Source organism: Schistocerca americana, chromosome 2, assembly GCF_021461395.2.
Source record: "Schistocerca americana isolate TAMUIC-IGC-003095 chromosome 2, iqSchAmer2.1, whole genome shotgun sequence".
NCBI lineage: Eukaryota > Metazoa > Arthropoda > Insecta > Orthoptera > Acrididae > Schistocerca > Schistocerca americana.
This window is the reverse complement of record NC_060120.1, coordinates 668145591-668163025: the sequence shown is the minus strand read 5'-3', so window position 1 is coordinate 668163025 and position 17435 is coordinate 668145591.

The window sequence follows — 17435 nt, the reverse complement described above, 5'->3', positions numbered from 1 at the left end:
AATTTAAGCACAAAATGAAGTCTAATTCAACCACTTTCAAGTTCAGCACAGCTATCTTCACATAATGCACAGCTCTGATATTTTTGTAGATCTGTTATCACATGTTTCTTGATACCACGTTTTACATTGTGTGCACTGACTCCAATCCTTCTTGCACTTTTGGTTGAAGAAGTAGCCACGGGACTTAGGGTATGCTTTGACTGAGGTTTTCTCGTCAGCACTGCAAGACAAAATTTTGATATTGCTGATAAATCAGTTTTAAACAAGTCTCTGTTGAGGACTGTTACTTTAACATTAAGTGACCTCCTGTTAGCAGTTTTTCTTTCTGTCCTTGGAGTTATCATTAATTGGTGAACTGATGCTTTCTCAGGAGTCTTTTCTCTTTGAGCTCGTAAGTTGACTTCTGGAATCACTCTCTGAGACAAAGAACTCAGGGAAAATGACGTTTCCGAGAAAACATTTGGGTTGCATGGAAGAATTCGAGTTGCCCTAGACTCATAACTAGCGTGAGCAGGAGTTGCAGCACGGTACCACGATTCAGAAAAAAGTTTTGGAAATTGTAGCTTCCTCAGTGATCGTCCTAGATTCTGCCGACCGAAACTGTCAACGGCTTCATTCCAGCAGAGATTGGAAAACACCTCTTTTCTAGGGGCTGGAGTTCATGACTGCAATAGGTAGAAAGGCAGAGCATCTTTATTCTTAGTTCTTGTGCTACATCCATTACACTGATACCCATGTGGTTTCTATGGCTGTCCTAGACGAGCAACCAGTTTCCAAAAGACCAGTACTGGTGGAATCCTTCAGAAACGAGCAGAAAACCTCTGTAATGACGTAGCCCCTTGCTGTCACAGCAAATTTGCTGCCAGTTGGCAAGTCATCTTCGAATTCCTTTCTTACATTGACGCCTGTGTAAAAGACCGATGGGGGAATCCAAGTACTGAAAACGTAATTCCAGATCTATGTGCTTTAGTGGCCTTACTTAGATCCTCAGTGGTCCACTTTGGATGAAGATTTTGACAGGGCTTATCCATATCGTCACCTAGATGAGAAGAATACAGAAATGACGTTATTACCAGCAGATGTCTTATTAAAGCTGTTATCAAATATACTGAAAAACATTTAAATACACTCCTGGAAATGGAAAAAAGAACACATTGACACCGGTGTGTCAGACCCACCATACTTGCTCTGGACACTGCGAGAGGGCTGTACAAGCAATGATCACACGCACGGCACAGCGGACACTCCAGGAACCGCGGTGTTGGCCGTCGAATGGCGCTAGCTGCGCAGCATTTGTGCACCGCCGCCGTCAGTGTCAGCCAGTTTGCCGTGGCATACGGAGCTCCATCGCAGTCTTTAACACTGGTAGCATGCCGCGACAGCGTGGACGTGAACCGTATGTGCAGTTGACGGACTTTGAGCGAGGGCGTATAGTGGGCATGCGGGAGGCTGGGTGGACGTACCGCCGAATTGCTCAACACGTGGGGCGTGAGGTCTCCACAGTACATCGATGTTGTCGCCAGTGGTCGGCGGAAGGTGCACGTGCCCGTCGACCTGGGACCGGACCGCAGCGATGCACGGATGCACACCAAGACCGTAGGATCCTACGCAGTGCCGTAGGGGACCGCACCGCCACTTCCCAGCAAATTAGGGACACTGTTGCTCCTGGGGTATCGGCGAGGACCATTCGCAACCGTCTCCATGAAGCTGGGCTACGGTCCCGCACACCGTTAGGCCGTCTTCCGCTCACGCCCCAACATCGTGCAGCCCGCCTCCAGTGGTGTCGCGACAGGCGTGAATGGAGGGACGAATGGAGGCGTGTCGTCTTCAGCAATGAGAGTCGCTTCTGCCTTGGTGCCAATGATGGTCGTATGCGTGTTTGGCGCCGTGCAGGTGATCGCCACAATCAGGACTGCATACGACCGAGGCACACAGGGCCAACACCCGGCATCATGGTGTGGGGAGCGATCTCCTACACTGGCCGTACACCACTGGTGATCGTCGAGGGGACACTGAATAGTGCACGGTACATCCAAACTGTCATCGAACCCGTCGTTCTACCATTCCTAGACCGGCAAGGGAACTTGCTGTTCCAACAGGACAATGCACGTCCGCATGTATCCCGTGCCACCCAACGTGCTCTAGAAGGTGTAAGTCAACTACCCTGGCCAGCAACATCTCCGGATCTGTCCCCCATTGAGCATGTTTGGGACTGGATGAAGCGTCGTCTCACGCGGTCTGCACGTCCAGCACGAACGCTGGTCCAACTGAGGCGCCAGGTGGAAATGGCATGGCAAGCCGTTCCACAGGACTACATCCAGCATCTCTACGATCGTCTCCATGGGAGAATAGCAGCCTGCATTGCTGCGAAAGGTGGATATACACTGTACTAGTGCCGACATTGTGCATGCTCTGTTGCCTGTGTCTGTGTGCCTGTGGTTCTGTCAGTGTGATCATGTGATGTATCTGACCCAAGGAATGTATCAATAAAGTTTCCCCTTCCTGGGACAATGAATTCACAGTGTTCTTATTTCAATTTCCAGGAGTGTATTTTAGAATCAAATTATATGCTTTAATACACAGAAGATGTATTTTAATCAGAAAGTAATCGAAACATTAAATGAGAATGAAGTTAGAACTTTATATGTACCTCCTTTAACTCACGAAAAATATTCAGCGTCGATAGAAAGCAAACTTTTAACATGCGATCTCACTCTGACGACTGCCCAACTCACACTGAGGTTGCTACTGCTGCAAGGACGCTACGATCATGCAATGGAAGCGCCACCCCATCCTTTGTTATTCGTTAATCACAAGGTGCTGCCACCATCGAAATATTTCCAGACTAGCCATTAAACTGTACATGGCGTTAAAACCTGCACGGCGTTATTACCTTCAGTTACCCTATAACCGTCCAGGACAAAGTTATTATATAGGGCCATAATGCCAAGGACACTCGAAACATCATACCTAAATGCGCTAGCAGCTATGTCGTCCATTATGGACTGGTAGTTAAGGAGTGTTACTGTTTAAATACAAACAAGTATTGGCATACTACTTCAGTCACTTATTTTTATTTTCAACACCACCATATGTTTGATGGTTTGTGCCATAATCTTCAAGAGCATACTGTATTTTTACGCGGTTGAACTTTTTGTGTGTGTGTTACACACAAATGTTGTCTGTGTGGCACAAAGCTCTATGGCAGCCAGGTTATGTGGTTTATTTGGTATACTACTTCTGTCACTTATTATTGTTTAAAAGACCACTATGTGTTCCATATTCATGTCATCATCTTCAATAGGGTAACGGAGTTTTTTCGTGGTTGAACTTGTTTGTGTTATAGACCTGTGTTGTTTGTTTCGCAGAAAACTGTGGGAGCCAGGTTATGTGAAGTCTTGGTGGAGAAACACTGACATTATTTAAAACACTGAATCGATTTATATACACTTATACACATATTCGAAACTGCACTTGCTGAATACCTGGGTGAGTGTCATCATGCACACAGTCACAGCGAGCCTTATGCGTATGTCATTACATACTTTCTAACATTACGATTTTAACGTGTCTTACAGATGAAAGATGCTTGCTTTTACAAGGAGGCTGGCCATATGTCAGTAGTTACTTAAAGACATGAAAATATGTTACTGTTCTGAAAATTTGGTACTACATAACAACACTGTAATGTGAGGTTAAATTAATTTAAAAGAATGAAAAATACTGAAAATCGAACTTTATATTTGAGATTTTCTAAAAGAATTTGAGTTGGGTCCGTTTTTCCTAGTTTAATATTTGCTGCCACAACTGCTTGAAAATCTGAATACATTTTTCCTTATGGGCTTTCTGTAATTTATGTGGTACTTTCAAATTATTTTTTATGCTTTTGAACTAAGTCCAGTGTTCTGGTACGTGTTACTATTGCTGATACATGGGTCGTATTGGATCGGAAAGGTTTGATCTGTCCTTTAAATCAGACATTCAAATTACGTTCAATTTGGCCTGTATGTTGAACAGGTCAGTCAGAATAAATACTTTTGTATATGCCAGCGTTTGAGTAAATGTTAAGTTGCTTTCGATGTTGTGGGGTGACCTAGAACCTAGGTTATTTCAAAATGTTGTTCGAATATTATATGACTTTAGGGTGTTACCAATTTTTTGAGATATGTATCCTAAATGTGAGATATCATTTTGCTTATCGTTACTTTATCTTTCTACTTCCACTTTTATTTATTTATTTATCTTTCAATAGTGCCGATAAGTGAAGACTGACACCCATTAAGTACCAGTGACTAGATAGAGTACTACCACCTGATGCAAATTGGGACTGGATGAGGACTTCTGTATAATGACACATGTGGTTCGATTTCCAGTAAATTTGCAAGGTTGGTTCATCGTTTTGTACATAGACATCTAGATCTAGAAAACTGATGTTGTCCTTTTCACATTAACATGTAAATTGTGTGTTCTTGTACATATTGTTGAATATCTGAAGCTTAGGCTGGATGCCATCTTCGTTGTGTCCATTAAAGTTAAGGAATGTGTCATTCTCATATCTTTAGCAAAGCAGAATCTTTTTTTATGGGAGGATTTTTCTAAATACCTTTCGTTCAAGATTAATTGACTTCACATTGCTGTACTATAATATAGAAATAGTTTTCCGTGGCTTTAATACATCTTCATAGTTTTGAAGCAACACTTGCCATATGACCACATTCTTTGTGAAAGCAAACATCTCAGTTGTATGACTTGTAAATAATGTAACATTGGAAAACACAATTTTTGTAAACATCACTGGAAAAACAGTAATATAAGTGAAATACTTTTTTAAAAATTGAAACAATCTTGCTCGTATAAAAAAGTTTATTGAAACTGTGACCGGTTTCAGTCTATTTTTAAGACCACCTTCAGACAATTCTCTTAAATACAAGTACATTCACAGACTTAGAGGGACTTTAACAAAAAGAGATGCAAAATTACGTACATAAACGTAAGAGTAATTTGAAGAAAACTATAGCCGGTGGTTGCTGGCGGAGGTGATGAACGGAGCAGGCAGCTTGTGTTGAGGTACGAACGTCAACTTTGGGATAGCGTGGAGAGACTCCACCCATTGCCTTCCACATGATGTGGTTAGCAGTCAATACGATGCACAGTAAGTAAAAACGTTACAAAAATAATGTGCATGTAGAGCAGTAGCATAAAATAAAATATAATAGGCGAAATCTAAACTAAATACTTGAAAAACCTAAGTGCTAGAGGGAGCAGTTTATCGGAATACATTAAGCGCCATTACAGGTAGTAAACCAATAACATTCGGATCTCAGAATAAAGACTGGCATCTATGGGCAGTTTTTAGACTTAGCGTTCATAGATAGAGCGTAACTACAAAAAAGATAAACTAAGGAAATACTGTTGGTTGTCATGGAAACAGCGCAAAGAATCGACGTGATCCGTCTGAGGCAACCAAACAAGAGCATCAGAGATGAGGACAGCCACTGGCCGCTGCTACGTGTTGACATGGGACGTCAGACACGAAGATTCATTACTGTATCTCTTACACGCAGACGCCACTCGTAATCACGGCGATGTATGGAGGTAGATCATGATGAATCGCCGACAAGGCAAATGTAACTTTAGATGTGGCTACAGCAACCAGAACGCTGAGTCGACTTTTTCAGCGAAGACCAGAGAAAACCTAGTTGGGCACCATTGACACATGAAAGTTAAAGAATGTTGTCCGATGGTGCTCATAAAATGAAACATATAAAACTTGGTATAAACACAGACCAAACTCACCATCAAAATCGTAATAGTAAAACCGCTCAAATTACCACCACTGAATGAAATAAATAGAGATGTAAGATAAATTATATAAGAGATGACCTGGAAATCAGATAATCCAAGTACATAACTTTAAAAACTTAACAAAAGGCATCAACAAACTAAAGTAGGAAACAAAAGGGCAAGTCATCACAAAGGTAAAAAAAGCTTTTCCCAGAAATCTAACTCCTTATTCACTAAGGACTTTCTTTTGAGTCATCGCTCATCTGACTGGTTTGAAGCGGTCCGCCACGAATTCCTCTCCTGTGCCAAACTTTTCGTCTCAGAGTAGCACTTGCAACTTACGTTCTCAATTATTTGCAGACAGATTCCAATCTTTGTCTTGCCCTACAGTTTATACCTTCTGTAGCTTCCTCTAGTACCATGGAAGTTATTTCTTGACGTCTTAACAGATGTCCTGTCACCCTGTTCATTCTTCTTGTCAGCGTTATTCATATATCTCTTTCTTCGCCGATTCTGCAGAGAACCTCTTCATTCCTTACCTCATCAGTCCACTCAATTTGTACATTCTTCTGTAGCACCACATCGCAAATGCTACGATTCTCTTCTTTTGCGGTGTTTCTAAAGCCCATATTTGACTAACATGCAATGCTGTGTTCCAACAACCCATTCTCAGAAATTTCCTCCTCAGTAAAAGGCTTATGTTTGATATTAGTAGTCTTTTCTCGGCCAGAACTGTCCTTTTTGCCAGTGCTAGTCGGCTTTTTATGTCCTGCTTGCCCCGTCTCTCATGGCTTATTTTGATGCCTAGATAGCACAGTTCCTTGACTTCATCTACTTCGTGACCCTCAATACTGATACTAAGGTCGTCGAAGTTCTCATTTCTGCAACGTCTCATTACTCTCGTCTTTCTTCGACTCACCCTCAGTCCATATACTGTACTCGTTAGACTGTGCATTCCATTCAACATATCCTGTAATTCGTCTTTACTTTCAGTGAGGACAGCGATGTCATCAGCGAATCTTATCACTGATATCCTGTGATTGAGTATTTCTTTTATTTACATCATCCTTTCTTCGATGTGTAGATTGAACAGTAGGGGCGAAAGATTACACCCCTCTCTTTCAATCCGCTCTCTTCGTTCTTGGTGCGCCATTCTTATTGTTCTCTCTTGTACATTTTATATTTTACTCGTCTTTCCCTGTAGATAACTCCTACTTTTCTCAGAATTTCAAACATCTTGCGCCATTTTAAACTGAAGACTTTTCTAGAGAGGGAAAATCCAATGAACGTGTCTCGATTTTTCTTCAGTATTGCTATCATTATCGATCACAACCTCAGAACCGCCTGTCTAGTGCCTTTACCTTTTCTAAGGCCAAACTGATCGTCACCTAACAGATCCTCAGTATTCTTTTCCATTGTTCTTTATATTATTCTTGTCAGCAGCTTGGATTAGGAGGTGTCGTGCTTATTGTGCGATAGTTCTCCCACTTGTCGGCTCTTGCTATCTTCGGAATGTTGAGGATGATGTGTTTCCGAAAGTCGGTATGATAATCGTTTTGTTGCGATTCCCCCAATGACTTCAGAAATCTGACGAAGTGTTACCTATCGCTTCAGCCTTATTTGATCTTTAGTCATCAGAAGCTCTTTTAAATTCTGACTCTAATGCTGGATCCCCAATCTCTTCTCTATCGAGTCCTTTCTCACTTGATCAGACAAGTCTTCCCCCTTATAAAGGCCTTCAGTGTATGCTTTCTACCTATCCGCTTTCACCTCTGGATCGAACAGTGAAATTCACATAGCACTTATAACGTTACAACGCTTTCTTTTAATTTCCCCGAAGGTTGTTTTGAGTTTCCCGTATGCTGAGGTAGTCCTTCCGACAATCATTTCTTTTTCAGTATCTTCACATTTTTCATGCTGCCATTGTACTTAAGCTTCCCTGAACTTCTTTTTTATTTCATTCCTGAGTACTTATATTTCTGCATTCATGAAGTTCCCTGAACATTTTATACTTTCTTCTTGCACCAATCAGCTCAAGTATTTCTTCCGTTACCCATGGTTTCTTTGCAATTACCTCCGTCGTACCTATGTTTTCCTTTCCAACTTCTGTGATTGCCTTTTTAGAGAAGTCCATTCGTCTTCAACTGAACTGCCTACGGAGCTATTAATTATCGTAATATCTATTGCCTCAGAGAACTTCAAGCGTATCTCTTTACTTCTTACTATTTCCGTATCCCACTTCTTTGCGCATTGTTTCTTCCTGACTAGTCTGTTACTCTTCAGCATACTCTCCATTATTTATAAATTGTGACTGAGTCTCCTGTTTACGCCTTACAATTCAATACGTGATTTCGGAATCTTTGCCTGACCATGATGTAATCTAACTGAAATCTTGCCGTATCTGCTGGCCTTTTCCAAGTATACCTCCTGCTCTCATGATTCTTGGTCAGAATATTCGCTATTACGTGCTGAAATTTGCAGAATTCAGTTACTCTTTCTGCTCTCTAATTCCTACTACCGAGTCCATATTCTCCTGTAACATTTTCTTCTACTCCTTCCTCTATAACTGAATTCCAATCCCCCCATAGTACTAGATTTTCATCTTCCTTTAGATACCGAATTAATCGTTCAGTATCTTCATTTAGTTTCTCTATCTCTCTGTCTTCTTCTTTTGACGTCGGAGGTATTACATTCACTATTGTTGTCGCTGTTGGTTTGCTTATCGATTCTGATGAGAACAATCCTATCACTAAACTGTTGTCAGTAACTCAGTCTCCACCCTTTATTCCTGTTCATAACGAATCCTATACCTGTTGTACCACTTCCTGTGTGCTTTTGATATTACCGTATACTCATCTGACCAGAAATCCTTGCCTTCTTTGCCTTTCGCTTTACACCCCCCCCATTATATCTAAACTGAATATTTGCATTTCGCTTTTCAGGTTTTTTAGCTTCCGTGCCGCGTTCAAACTTCTGGCATTTCACGTCCCAACTCGTTGAACGTTACCTCTTTGTTCGTTATTCAATCTTTTTCTCGTGATTCCTCCCCTTTGGCAGTCCCCTCAATTAGATCGGCATATGGACTATTCCGAATTCTGTTGCCAGTGAAGAGATTATCATGACACTTTTAGAATTACAAGTGACGTATCCTGTGTATACACATTACATGTCTTTAATGCAGTGGTTTCTACTGCCTTGTGTATCCTGATGTCGATAACCACAGCTGGTTCTTCCGCCTTATAGGGGCAGTTTCCCATGCGAACGGCGAGAGAGTGCCCTGAACCACTGTCCACCCTTCAGCCCCTTTTTACAATGCCCTTGGCACAATGAGGGTGACTTCTTATGCCGAAAGTCTAAGGTCACCTCTGCTGATTATTTTTATTGGCGTGGTTCGAACCTGTGACCTTTGATTGCTAGTCAAAGTCCTCGGGTAAAGATAACAGTTTATTTTTGTGATTTGCTTAAATTTATATCTCTTCTAGAGTATTTAATGAGAATTATTTGGAGTTATTATGGAGAATTTTTAAATGATTGCGAATAGAGACTTCGAAATTGTTACTTTGGGTTAGTTGCTGGCCAAATAATGATTTACCACATTTGGTGCCTGTTGTATGCTCTCTGACCCGAATGAGGAGTTAGGTCGGTCCCACATATTGTTTATCACAGCCATCACACGGAATATTGAAAACACAAAAATTTAAATATTTACTGTCAGATTACCATAGTGTGTTTGAGCTTATTCTGTAAGAGCTTACCTCTGGTGTAAGCTATGGTCATTTCAGATACTTTAAATAATATATTTATTTTATTGAAAAAATTCTCCATATAGATCATTTTAGTGAATTTGGGACAGAAGGTTTCTAAAGACTAAAGTGATTGTTGTAATCATCGCTATTTGTATTATATTCATTGGCCTTGGCAACCCGATTGAGAATTGTTATTTATTTTTAAGTTCACCTGGCTTAAGGGATAATTTTAATATTTTATGGATAGCTGATAGAGAAAAATATTCTCTTTGTATTTAAAATAATGGTAGGAAGCAGCATTAATGACGACAACTGTCGCAGTTGGCTTTTTATATATGGCAAAGCAATGTTTGCTGTCACAGTCAGAAATGATGAGATCTAACACATTTGTACCTCTGCAGTTTTCGTGTTCAACTCTCGAGAACAGCTTGTGGTGAACATCATTGAAAATATCAGTAAGTGAATCTGTTTCACCTCTGGAGCTATTGCAAAGCAAAAAGAGTTTCATAAACATATTTTTTGTAACAGAACATTCTACTTGTGATTTCAGGATTGTCTTTGAAAGATAGTAGTTTGATATGAGAAACAAAAAGTCAGCTAACTTGCCAGCTAGGCAGTTTCCCATTCTCAAACCTATTTTTTGTGATCATATTTTTTCAGTAAAAAAAATTAAAAGCTAAAGCTCTTTCATGCAGTTCAGTCTCTTCCTTTGTATTCATAATTTTGTGTTATTATAAATTATGTATATTTCCTTTTAATTATTCTTATGTTGATATGTTTAAATATGTACCTCTTGTTTTTCGTTGTTCATCTAAATCTGCAAACTTACTTGTATTTCAGAGAATGATCTGAGGATATTAAAAGTAGACTGAAACCGGTCACCGTTTTAATAAATGTTTTTATGCTATCAAAACTGATTTAATTTTTAATTTTTTTTAATATTTGAAAATGTCTAGTGAGAAATGCGTTGAGTTCGCTATGGCAGCTTACAGCAATTATAGGCACCCATATATTCACGATAGAGATGTAGGCTGCCTTACGTCCATCAAATGATCCGATCACTCTTCCTCTGAAAATAGTGCTTTCTACGTTAATTGAGCTCATTAGCTCGCATAATAAAGGCGATAATTCTTCACTGCTTTTGCATAATTTTTCTTGACATGTTCGTAAGTGCAGGGTGACAAATTTTTACCATATCTGAGAGTGTGTACCCACGTATAACGTACGAGGGCCAGTAATGCCCTCCTTTTTTTATTTGTCAGATATTTCAAATGAAACTACGTAGGTTGAATTAGTTTATGACTTTTCAGTACAAACTGTGTTCCTTTCCACAGTTTTGGTCCATCTTTCGGTAACAGCATGTATTCCAGTGTGGTAAGGTGCACAGTCCTGCTTCCAAAGCCACTGATGCATGGACATTTTCATGGCCTCCTCATCCTCAAAGTGAGTCACATCAGCGTCTTTTAGCAGCCCAAACAGATGGAGGTCTAATGGTGACAACTCAGTGTTGTATTGGGGGTGAAGCAAGACTTCCCATCTAGTTATCGCAATCTCTCCAGTAGTGAGCGGCTGGTTTGCGGTCTTACATCGTCAAACAAAAGAACATCCGCCATAAATTTCATTAGGCAAACTAGCTGAAGACGTGCTTTAAGCTTCGAATTCTGATGTACTGGCTCTGAGCACTATAGGACTTAACATCTGAGGTCATCAGTACCCTAGATCTTAGAACTACTTAAACCTAACTAACCTAAGGACATCACACACATCCATGCCCGAGGCAGGATTCGAACCTGAGACCGTAGCGGTCGCGCGGTGACGTACTTGGCAGAATGTATTGTGCTGCCCATAATCACACCCTCTGCATTTCAGAACACCTTAGTTATAACTTCCCATCATGATTGCACAGTTATCTTCAGTGAATTTCTGTCATGACATTCCGTTGACTGCCTTTTTGATTCCGTTCCAAAAAAACAGTGCTAATATCGACTGTTGCATCACCATTCACATTTTTCAGTCTTTCATGAATGGTAATGGGCGTTTCAACTTCTGCATTAAATAATTCTATCACAGCACTGTCTGTAGTACAAACATCAATGTTGGCCTTTTGCAAGTGACTGCAGAATTGGCATCTGTTGACGCAAAAAGTTACTACGGCAGTGGATTGGAGATGAATAGTGTCAAATTCAAAATTTCCACCTAAACTTTATTTAAGGTAAGAAAAGCAGGCATTAATCTAGACTGACGTTCGTATGAAGGGATTTAGTCTCTGTAACGCCATGTTGTGTGGTAATACGTCCTGTTAACGTTTGCTTTCATAAAAAAGCGTTGTTTTGTGACAAGTAGTTTTTGTTAGATAACATACTTCCATGTAACGCGTTTTGGGGCAGTTATCTCCCTCAAATATCAGTGTACTAATGTTTTTGCATTTATTTATGCGAAAGAACCTACTTACCCTTAACAAAAGTTGAAACATCCTATAGTTGCTGAAAGTTATACGACAAGCACTACGGACAAACTACTTCAATGAGAACAACGTATATCAGTCGAATAATTAGGAACAGTTACTTACATCAAGCATATCGTGGTTCTCTGGAATACAGTCATGAAATACTCAAACTTTGAGTGACTTATTCAGTTGTGATTATCAACCCAACAGTCAGATTTCATTCAGCTTCACGACAAGGTATTGACTGTGAGTGCATACATTTTAGCACATTACGTAAACAGAGGAACTAGTCGGGAGTTCTTTCGTTTAAACGCCCTTCATGGAAGCATTCACAACGTGCGGATTTTAGTTTCTCACTAAAATTACCCTTATTTAATCCCGAATTACGTAAGTTCCTTAGAAGTTTTGTTTCGACCACATTTTTTAGTCAATAGTAATAAATAAAATTCCACCACAGGCACAATGCTCTTTATAAATAACGATACCACTTTCGGAGGTTTGTTAATCTATTTTCAGCTAAGTTGTTCATAGGAGAAGGCGACACGGTGTGTTGTGTTATATGATGGGTGTTGTGCCTCTTGACTTTAAGCTTCTTGTTGGCGTTTTATAGCTGATATTGGTGGACGACAGCTTCTTCGTTTGTTTATGACAGTAAAGTTCACTGTTAGTATACCTGAAGATGAAAGGTTACACCGATAACTTTATTAGTGAAGAACATTGTAGCTAAGAAAGAAGTTTAGTTGTGCAATTTAATAAGTTCTGTGTGCACGTAGCAACGTGGATAATTTTGGTGTATTATCTTTCCTATGGACTGCAGGAAAATGGGAAAAGACGGGAATCGGAGCGTTTGATATGTGATGCTATAAAAGGTTATTGAGAGTTAGGTGGGATGATGGGGTACAGGATGACAATTATTGAACTATATAAAATAAAATCGTCATATCTTCTGAACGGTTTGCGTTAGGACGTTAAAACTGTACGGTTGGCCGCGGGGCATGATGGGAATTAGTATGCGCATGCGTGGTTTGGTCTGGCAATGAAGCGCACTTTCACTTGGATGGGTTCGTCAGTAATCAAAATTGGCGCATTTGGGGGACTGAGAACCCCTTAACGGGTGACTACGAAGCGCGCGATTTCCAGGCAGGGAATAATCGGTGCGATTCGAACGCGAACGATACCTCAAGATTTTTGAAGATGATTTCATACTCATTATCCAAAGTGACGCTGATTTCGACAAGGTGTGGTTCATGCAAGACGAAACTCGACCCCATCGAAGGGGGAGAGTGTTTGATGTCCTGGAGGAATACTTTGGGGACAGCATTCTGGCTCTAGACTACCAAGAGGCCACTGTCATTGGCCTCGATTGGCCGCCATATTCTCCGTTCTGTAAACATGCGACTCCTTTTTTTTAGATATATTAAATACAAGGTGTACAGCAATAACACCATAGCCATTGCTGAGCTGGAAACAGCCATTCAGGAGGATCATCAGCAACATCCATGTTTCGACACTTCAGCAGATCACGCAGAATTTCGCTACTCGTCTGCGCCACGTCATTGCCTGTAAGAAATGAGCAGGTTCTCCACAGAATCGGTGACGAAAGAAATACGTGGAAAACACTGACAAGAAGAAGGGACAGAATGAGAGGATATGTATTAAGACTTCTAAGAGTAGCTTGCTTGTTACAGTAGAGAGCTGTTGTGGTTAAAAACTGTAGGAGAAAACAGAGATGGCAATATCCCCAACAAATATTTGAAGACATTGATGCTATAACCAGATATATCCAGTTTCCACCAAAAATAAGATTTTACTACCGTTGCATAATTTGAAAAATGCTTGATTCTATGCTGCAACTATGAGACCTATCGACGGGACCAATGCGGAATACATGGGAAATGGACTGGTCGACGTAGGGCGTTTGGGGCACCAATCAGTCTTCCAAAGCCGTTGGACCAAATAGTTATCAGTTTGTGGCATGTGAAACACATCCAAGAAGTTCACTGTGGTTGATGTTATGCGAGATCTATTTTACAGTGTCTCGTCCCACCTAAATAAGTTATTTCAGTCTAACATTAACGATGCTGATAATGAAAAGTTTACTTTTTCAAAGTACAGGTACTAAGCCATTGCACACAAGCACAGAGTTCGCTCTAGTGCATCATTAGCAGAAGAATGTAGTCCACAACAGTGCATGATTATCACAACTTATCTATCACGACTTCGTAATTCAGGAAACCTCAGTTACGCTGTCTTTTCTGAGGAATAGCTTTACAAAGTGCCTCTATGAGTTAAACGTGAGAAATACAGTCATGAATCTTGCCATCAGGTGTGTGCCATCCGCAGACATGTAATTTTTTTAAATGTTGGCTGTTGCAGAACTGTTACGCTGTTCTTAGTTCATCAGAAGGCGAGACACAATGGACTTCTTATTATCCTTCCTCACGTGTGAGTTAGGTTATCTGTTCCTTTCTTATTTAGTTAATTGTGCAACTCCTCAAAATATTCAGTAATTTGTCAAGTACTACGAGTTGTTGTTTCTTTGGTTATTTATTTCATATCGTATCTAAAAACAAAGCTGTTTGTTGCTACAGCGAGACAAGACCAGATTTCTAAAATTCAATAAATTTCATAAGAAATCTGTGTTTGCCTTTGTAATAAGATATTACGTTGTCCTGATCAGAATTTTTCCCAATTTGTCGACAGTTTTCTGTGTTTTACTCGAAAGTGTAAGTGTATGAAGAGGTTGCCACAGGTAAAGAAGTTGTGACGGGCCACTTCAAACCAGAGCGGAAGAAAAGAAAACTTTTTGGACCTCCCTTTTATTTTGTCTGTGCTGAAAGTAAAAAATAGCTTATTTGAACAGTGATTAATATGTAGGAGCTTGAATAACAGAAAGGTGTATAATTAGCTAGATTACCATCAAAGACTGACTAGATAACTACAATTTTTCTAAAGTACGTATTCTTACTTAAAACTCCCTTGTGTTTTCTGCCACTTGCGAAAATCCTTAAATTCGAAATGAAACACTGAAAAAGATTTAACATTATGAAAGCTTTCAGGCAACTGTTATTCATAGCAGTCTTTCGTTTGTTGATCTTCAGTGTCTTTAACACATAGGATGTATTACTTTACAGAGACAAGTGTGACACGTCGCGACTTATTACTGACAAACACCCCCAAAAGATGCTGAAATCCTACAGCGTATCACGAGAAGAGATGTGACACGAGATTCCGTGGACCACGAAGCGCGACAGCTGCATGAAACAATATGTCGAGCCACAGCCGAGACGGCAGGAGCAGCTCATAGTTCGCGAGGGCGTAAGGAGCGCCAGGGGGCCCAAACCGGAATATACTCTCTGAAGGGGACTGAGCGTAGCGTGCGACGTGGTATGTAGAAGACTGGTGCGGGAGTCCAATCCCCGAGACGCCAGAATACCGAGATCCCCACCTCTAGGGACGGTAGCTTGCGACAAATTGAATATGGGGCCGAGTGCTGTGACGAAGGCAGAAGGCAGCTGTGGAAGGAAATTCCTGGCTCTGAGGTAGGGGTACACCCGGTCATCACGCAGTTACAGAATCAGACACAAGAGACTGAAACGGCAAAGTCACGTAGAGTGCAGATGTTCAGCATGTCGTTGACCTTCTACACTTAAACAAATGGTCTTACAGAAACACGCAAGGCTCTCGTTTTGTGTTTCGGACATATTGTCCCAGAATGAAAACAAAATAGCTGAATGTTAGTGTAATACTTTCTACTCATGTTTATATGTGTCAAGTTGGTATCTAAGAATGTATAAAAAGCTCGGTGCAGGGTAAGAGAAATATGTGAACATTGAATTTTGAATGTTAATGTGTGGCGCTCACACTGCACAATGCGAAATTCAGACTTGCCAGTGTATAAAAAAATTCGTCTGCGGGAAAGCGTTCTGTTTTCAATGAAATATATACATGTCATCTGACTACAAAACAAAATGATTCCTATAAAAATGTGGGCCCTGAATATTGCTAGTCTTTAACTTAGTCTTGCAAACAATCACTGTACCAGACCTGTCAATGTAATTACACAGCAAATGAACATAAAAATTAACGCATCTGACTTTCTGATAAAGCTGTTTGAAAATTCACAAGACAGAACTTTACTGAAATCTTCTACTGCTATTAAGCGTCTGAACTGACATTGATATTGTTTTCACAAATATCCTCAGCCAATCAGCGTACCTCACAATGGACAAGAGTTTTGATAGTAATTTAGTAGCACACCTATGCACACGGAACGTTCGTCTCCTCTGCAACCTATTCCTTTTAGGAATATTGATGTGATTGTCTAAAGCCTAACTTCATTTGCCGTACTTGTGATGAACAATGCAAGACGGCATGTTGTCACAAAATTCTTCTCAGTACGCTACATGCGATATGCAATGCGAGTACGCAAACACAGTCATGAAAGTAAAGACTGAAAAAAGAGGAACTAATCTCAGCGACTGATCAATGGAAACAAGACGCCAAGTTTAACTATGCTTCATTGAGCCATGACTGCAATGTACCTTGTTAATTATCGCGAAAAAGAATTTGGAAATGATAGGGAAATGTTATTTAAAGGCTTAAATGATTTTTTTAGGATCGCTTGAAGAAGGGGTTTCAGCTATCCGAGCCGTCACCGTAGCAATCGAAGAAAATAATTGAGCAACAAGATTTCGTTATGAATACATCAGTATAAAAATTAAAAATGTTCTTATGTCGCTTCTTCAAATGATTTCTTATACCTCTTAAAACTGCGGCGACACGTTGGTATTTCCCTCCATTATTACTGGTGTCCTTGCAGATCCTCAAGATCGTCGCAACATTTACTACGATGTACCTTCATGGCCAAATAAATATTCAAACAAATTTTTAAAACTGTCCCGAATATGTTTTCAAACACAACATTTACGTAATACATTCACGAGGTTAATATACTTGGTGTCCGAACATTTTTTACACAAGTTATATGCGTATGTTCTCTTTCAGTTCCCAACGCAGACACGCAGCTACTAATTAAATAGTGCGCGCTGGATTGGTCATTAATAATCATCTCTGGCCTCGCTATCTTTTATCGTTGTCACAGATGTTATCGCTGTCTAGCGGCCAGAGAGCGCGTCTTTCAATCAGTTTAAACATTGCCGCCTACTGCGTGACGTTTACAAAGATATACACCACACAGTACTTACAGATAATTGATCATTATCTTTACTTAAAGATTTTGGTTATCATAAAAATTTACATATACAATTATAAAAGGGGAGGCAGTGTGTCGTTATTAGTAAAGCCACAGCGTAGAGCCTTTATTTTTCGACCTTTCGTTATCTTAATCTATTCTCCGGGAAAATATGGTGAAATGTTTAATTAATTATGATGGGAACCTTTTCGATCTAATTTTACTTCTAAATATTGCTTTCTACCAAAGCAATATTTGACCAAAA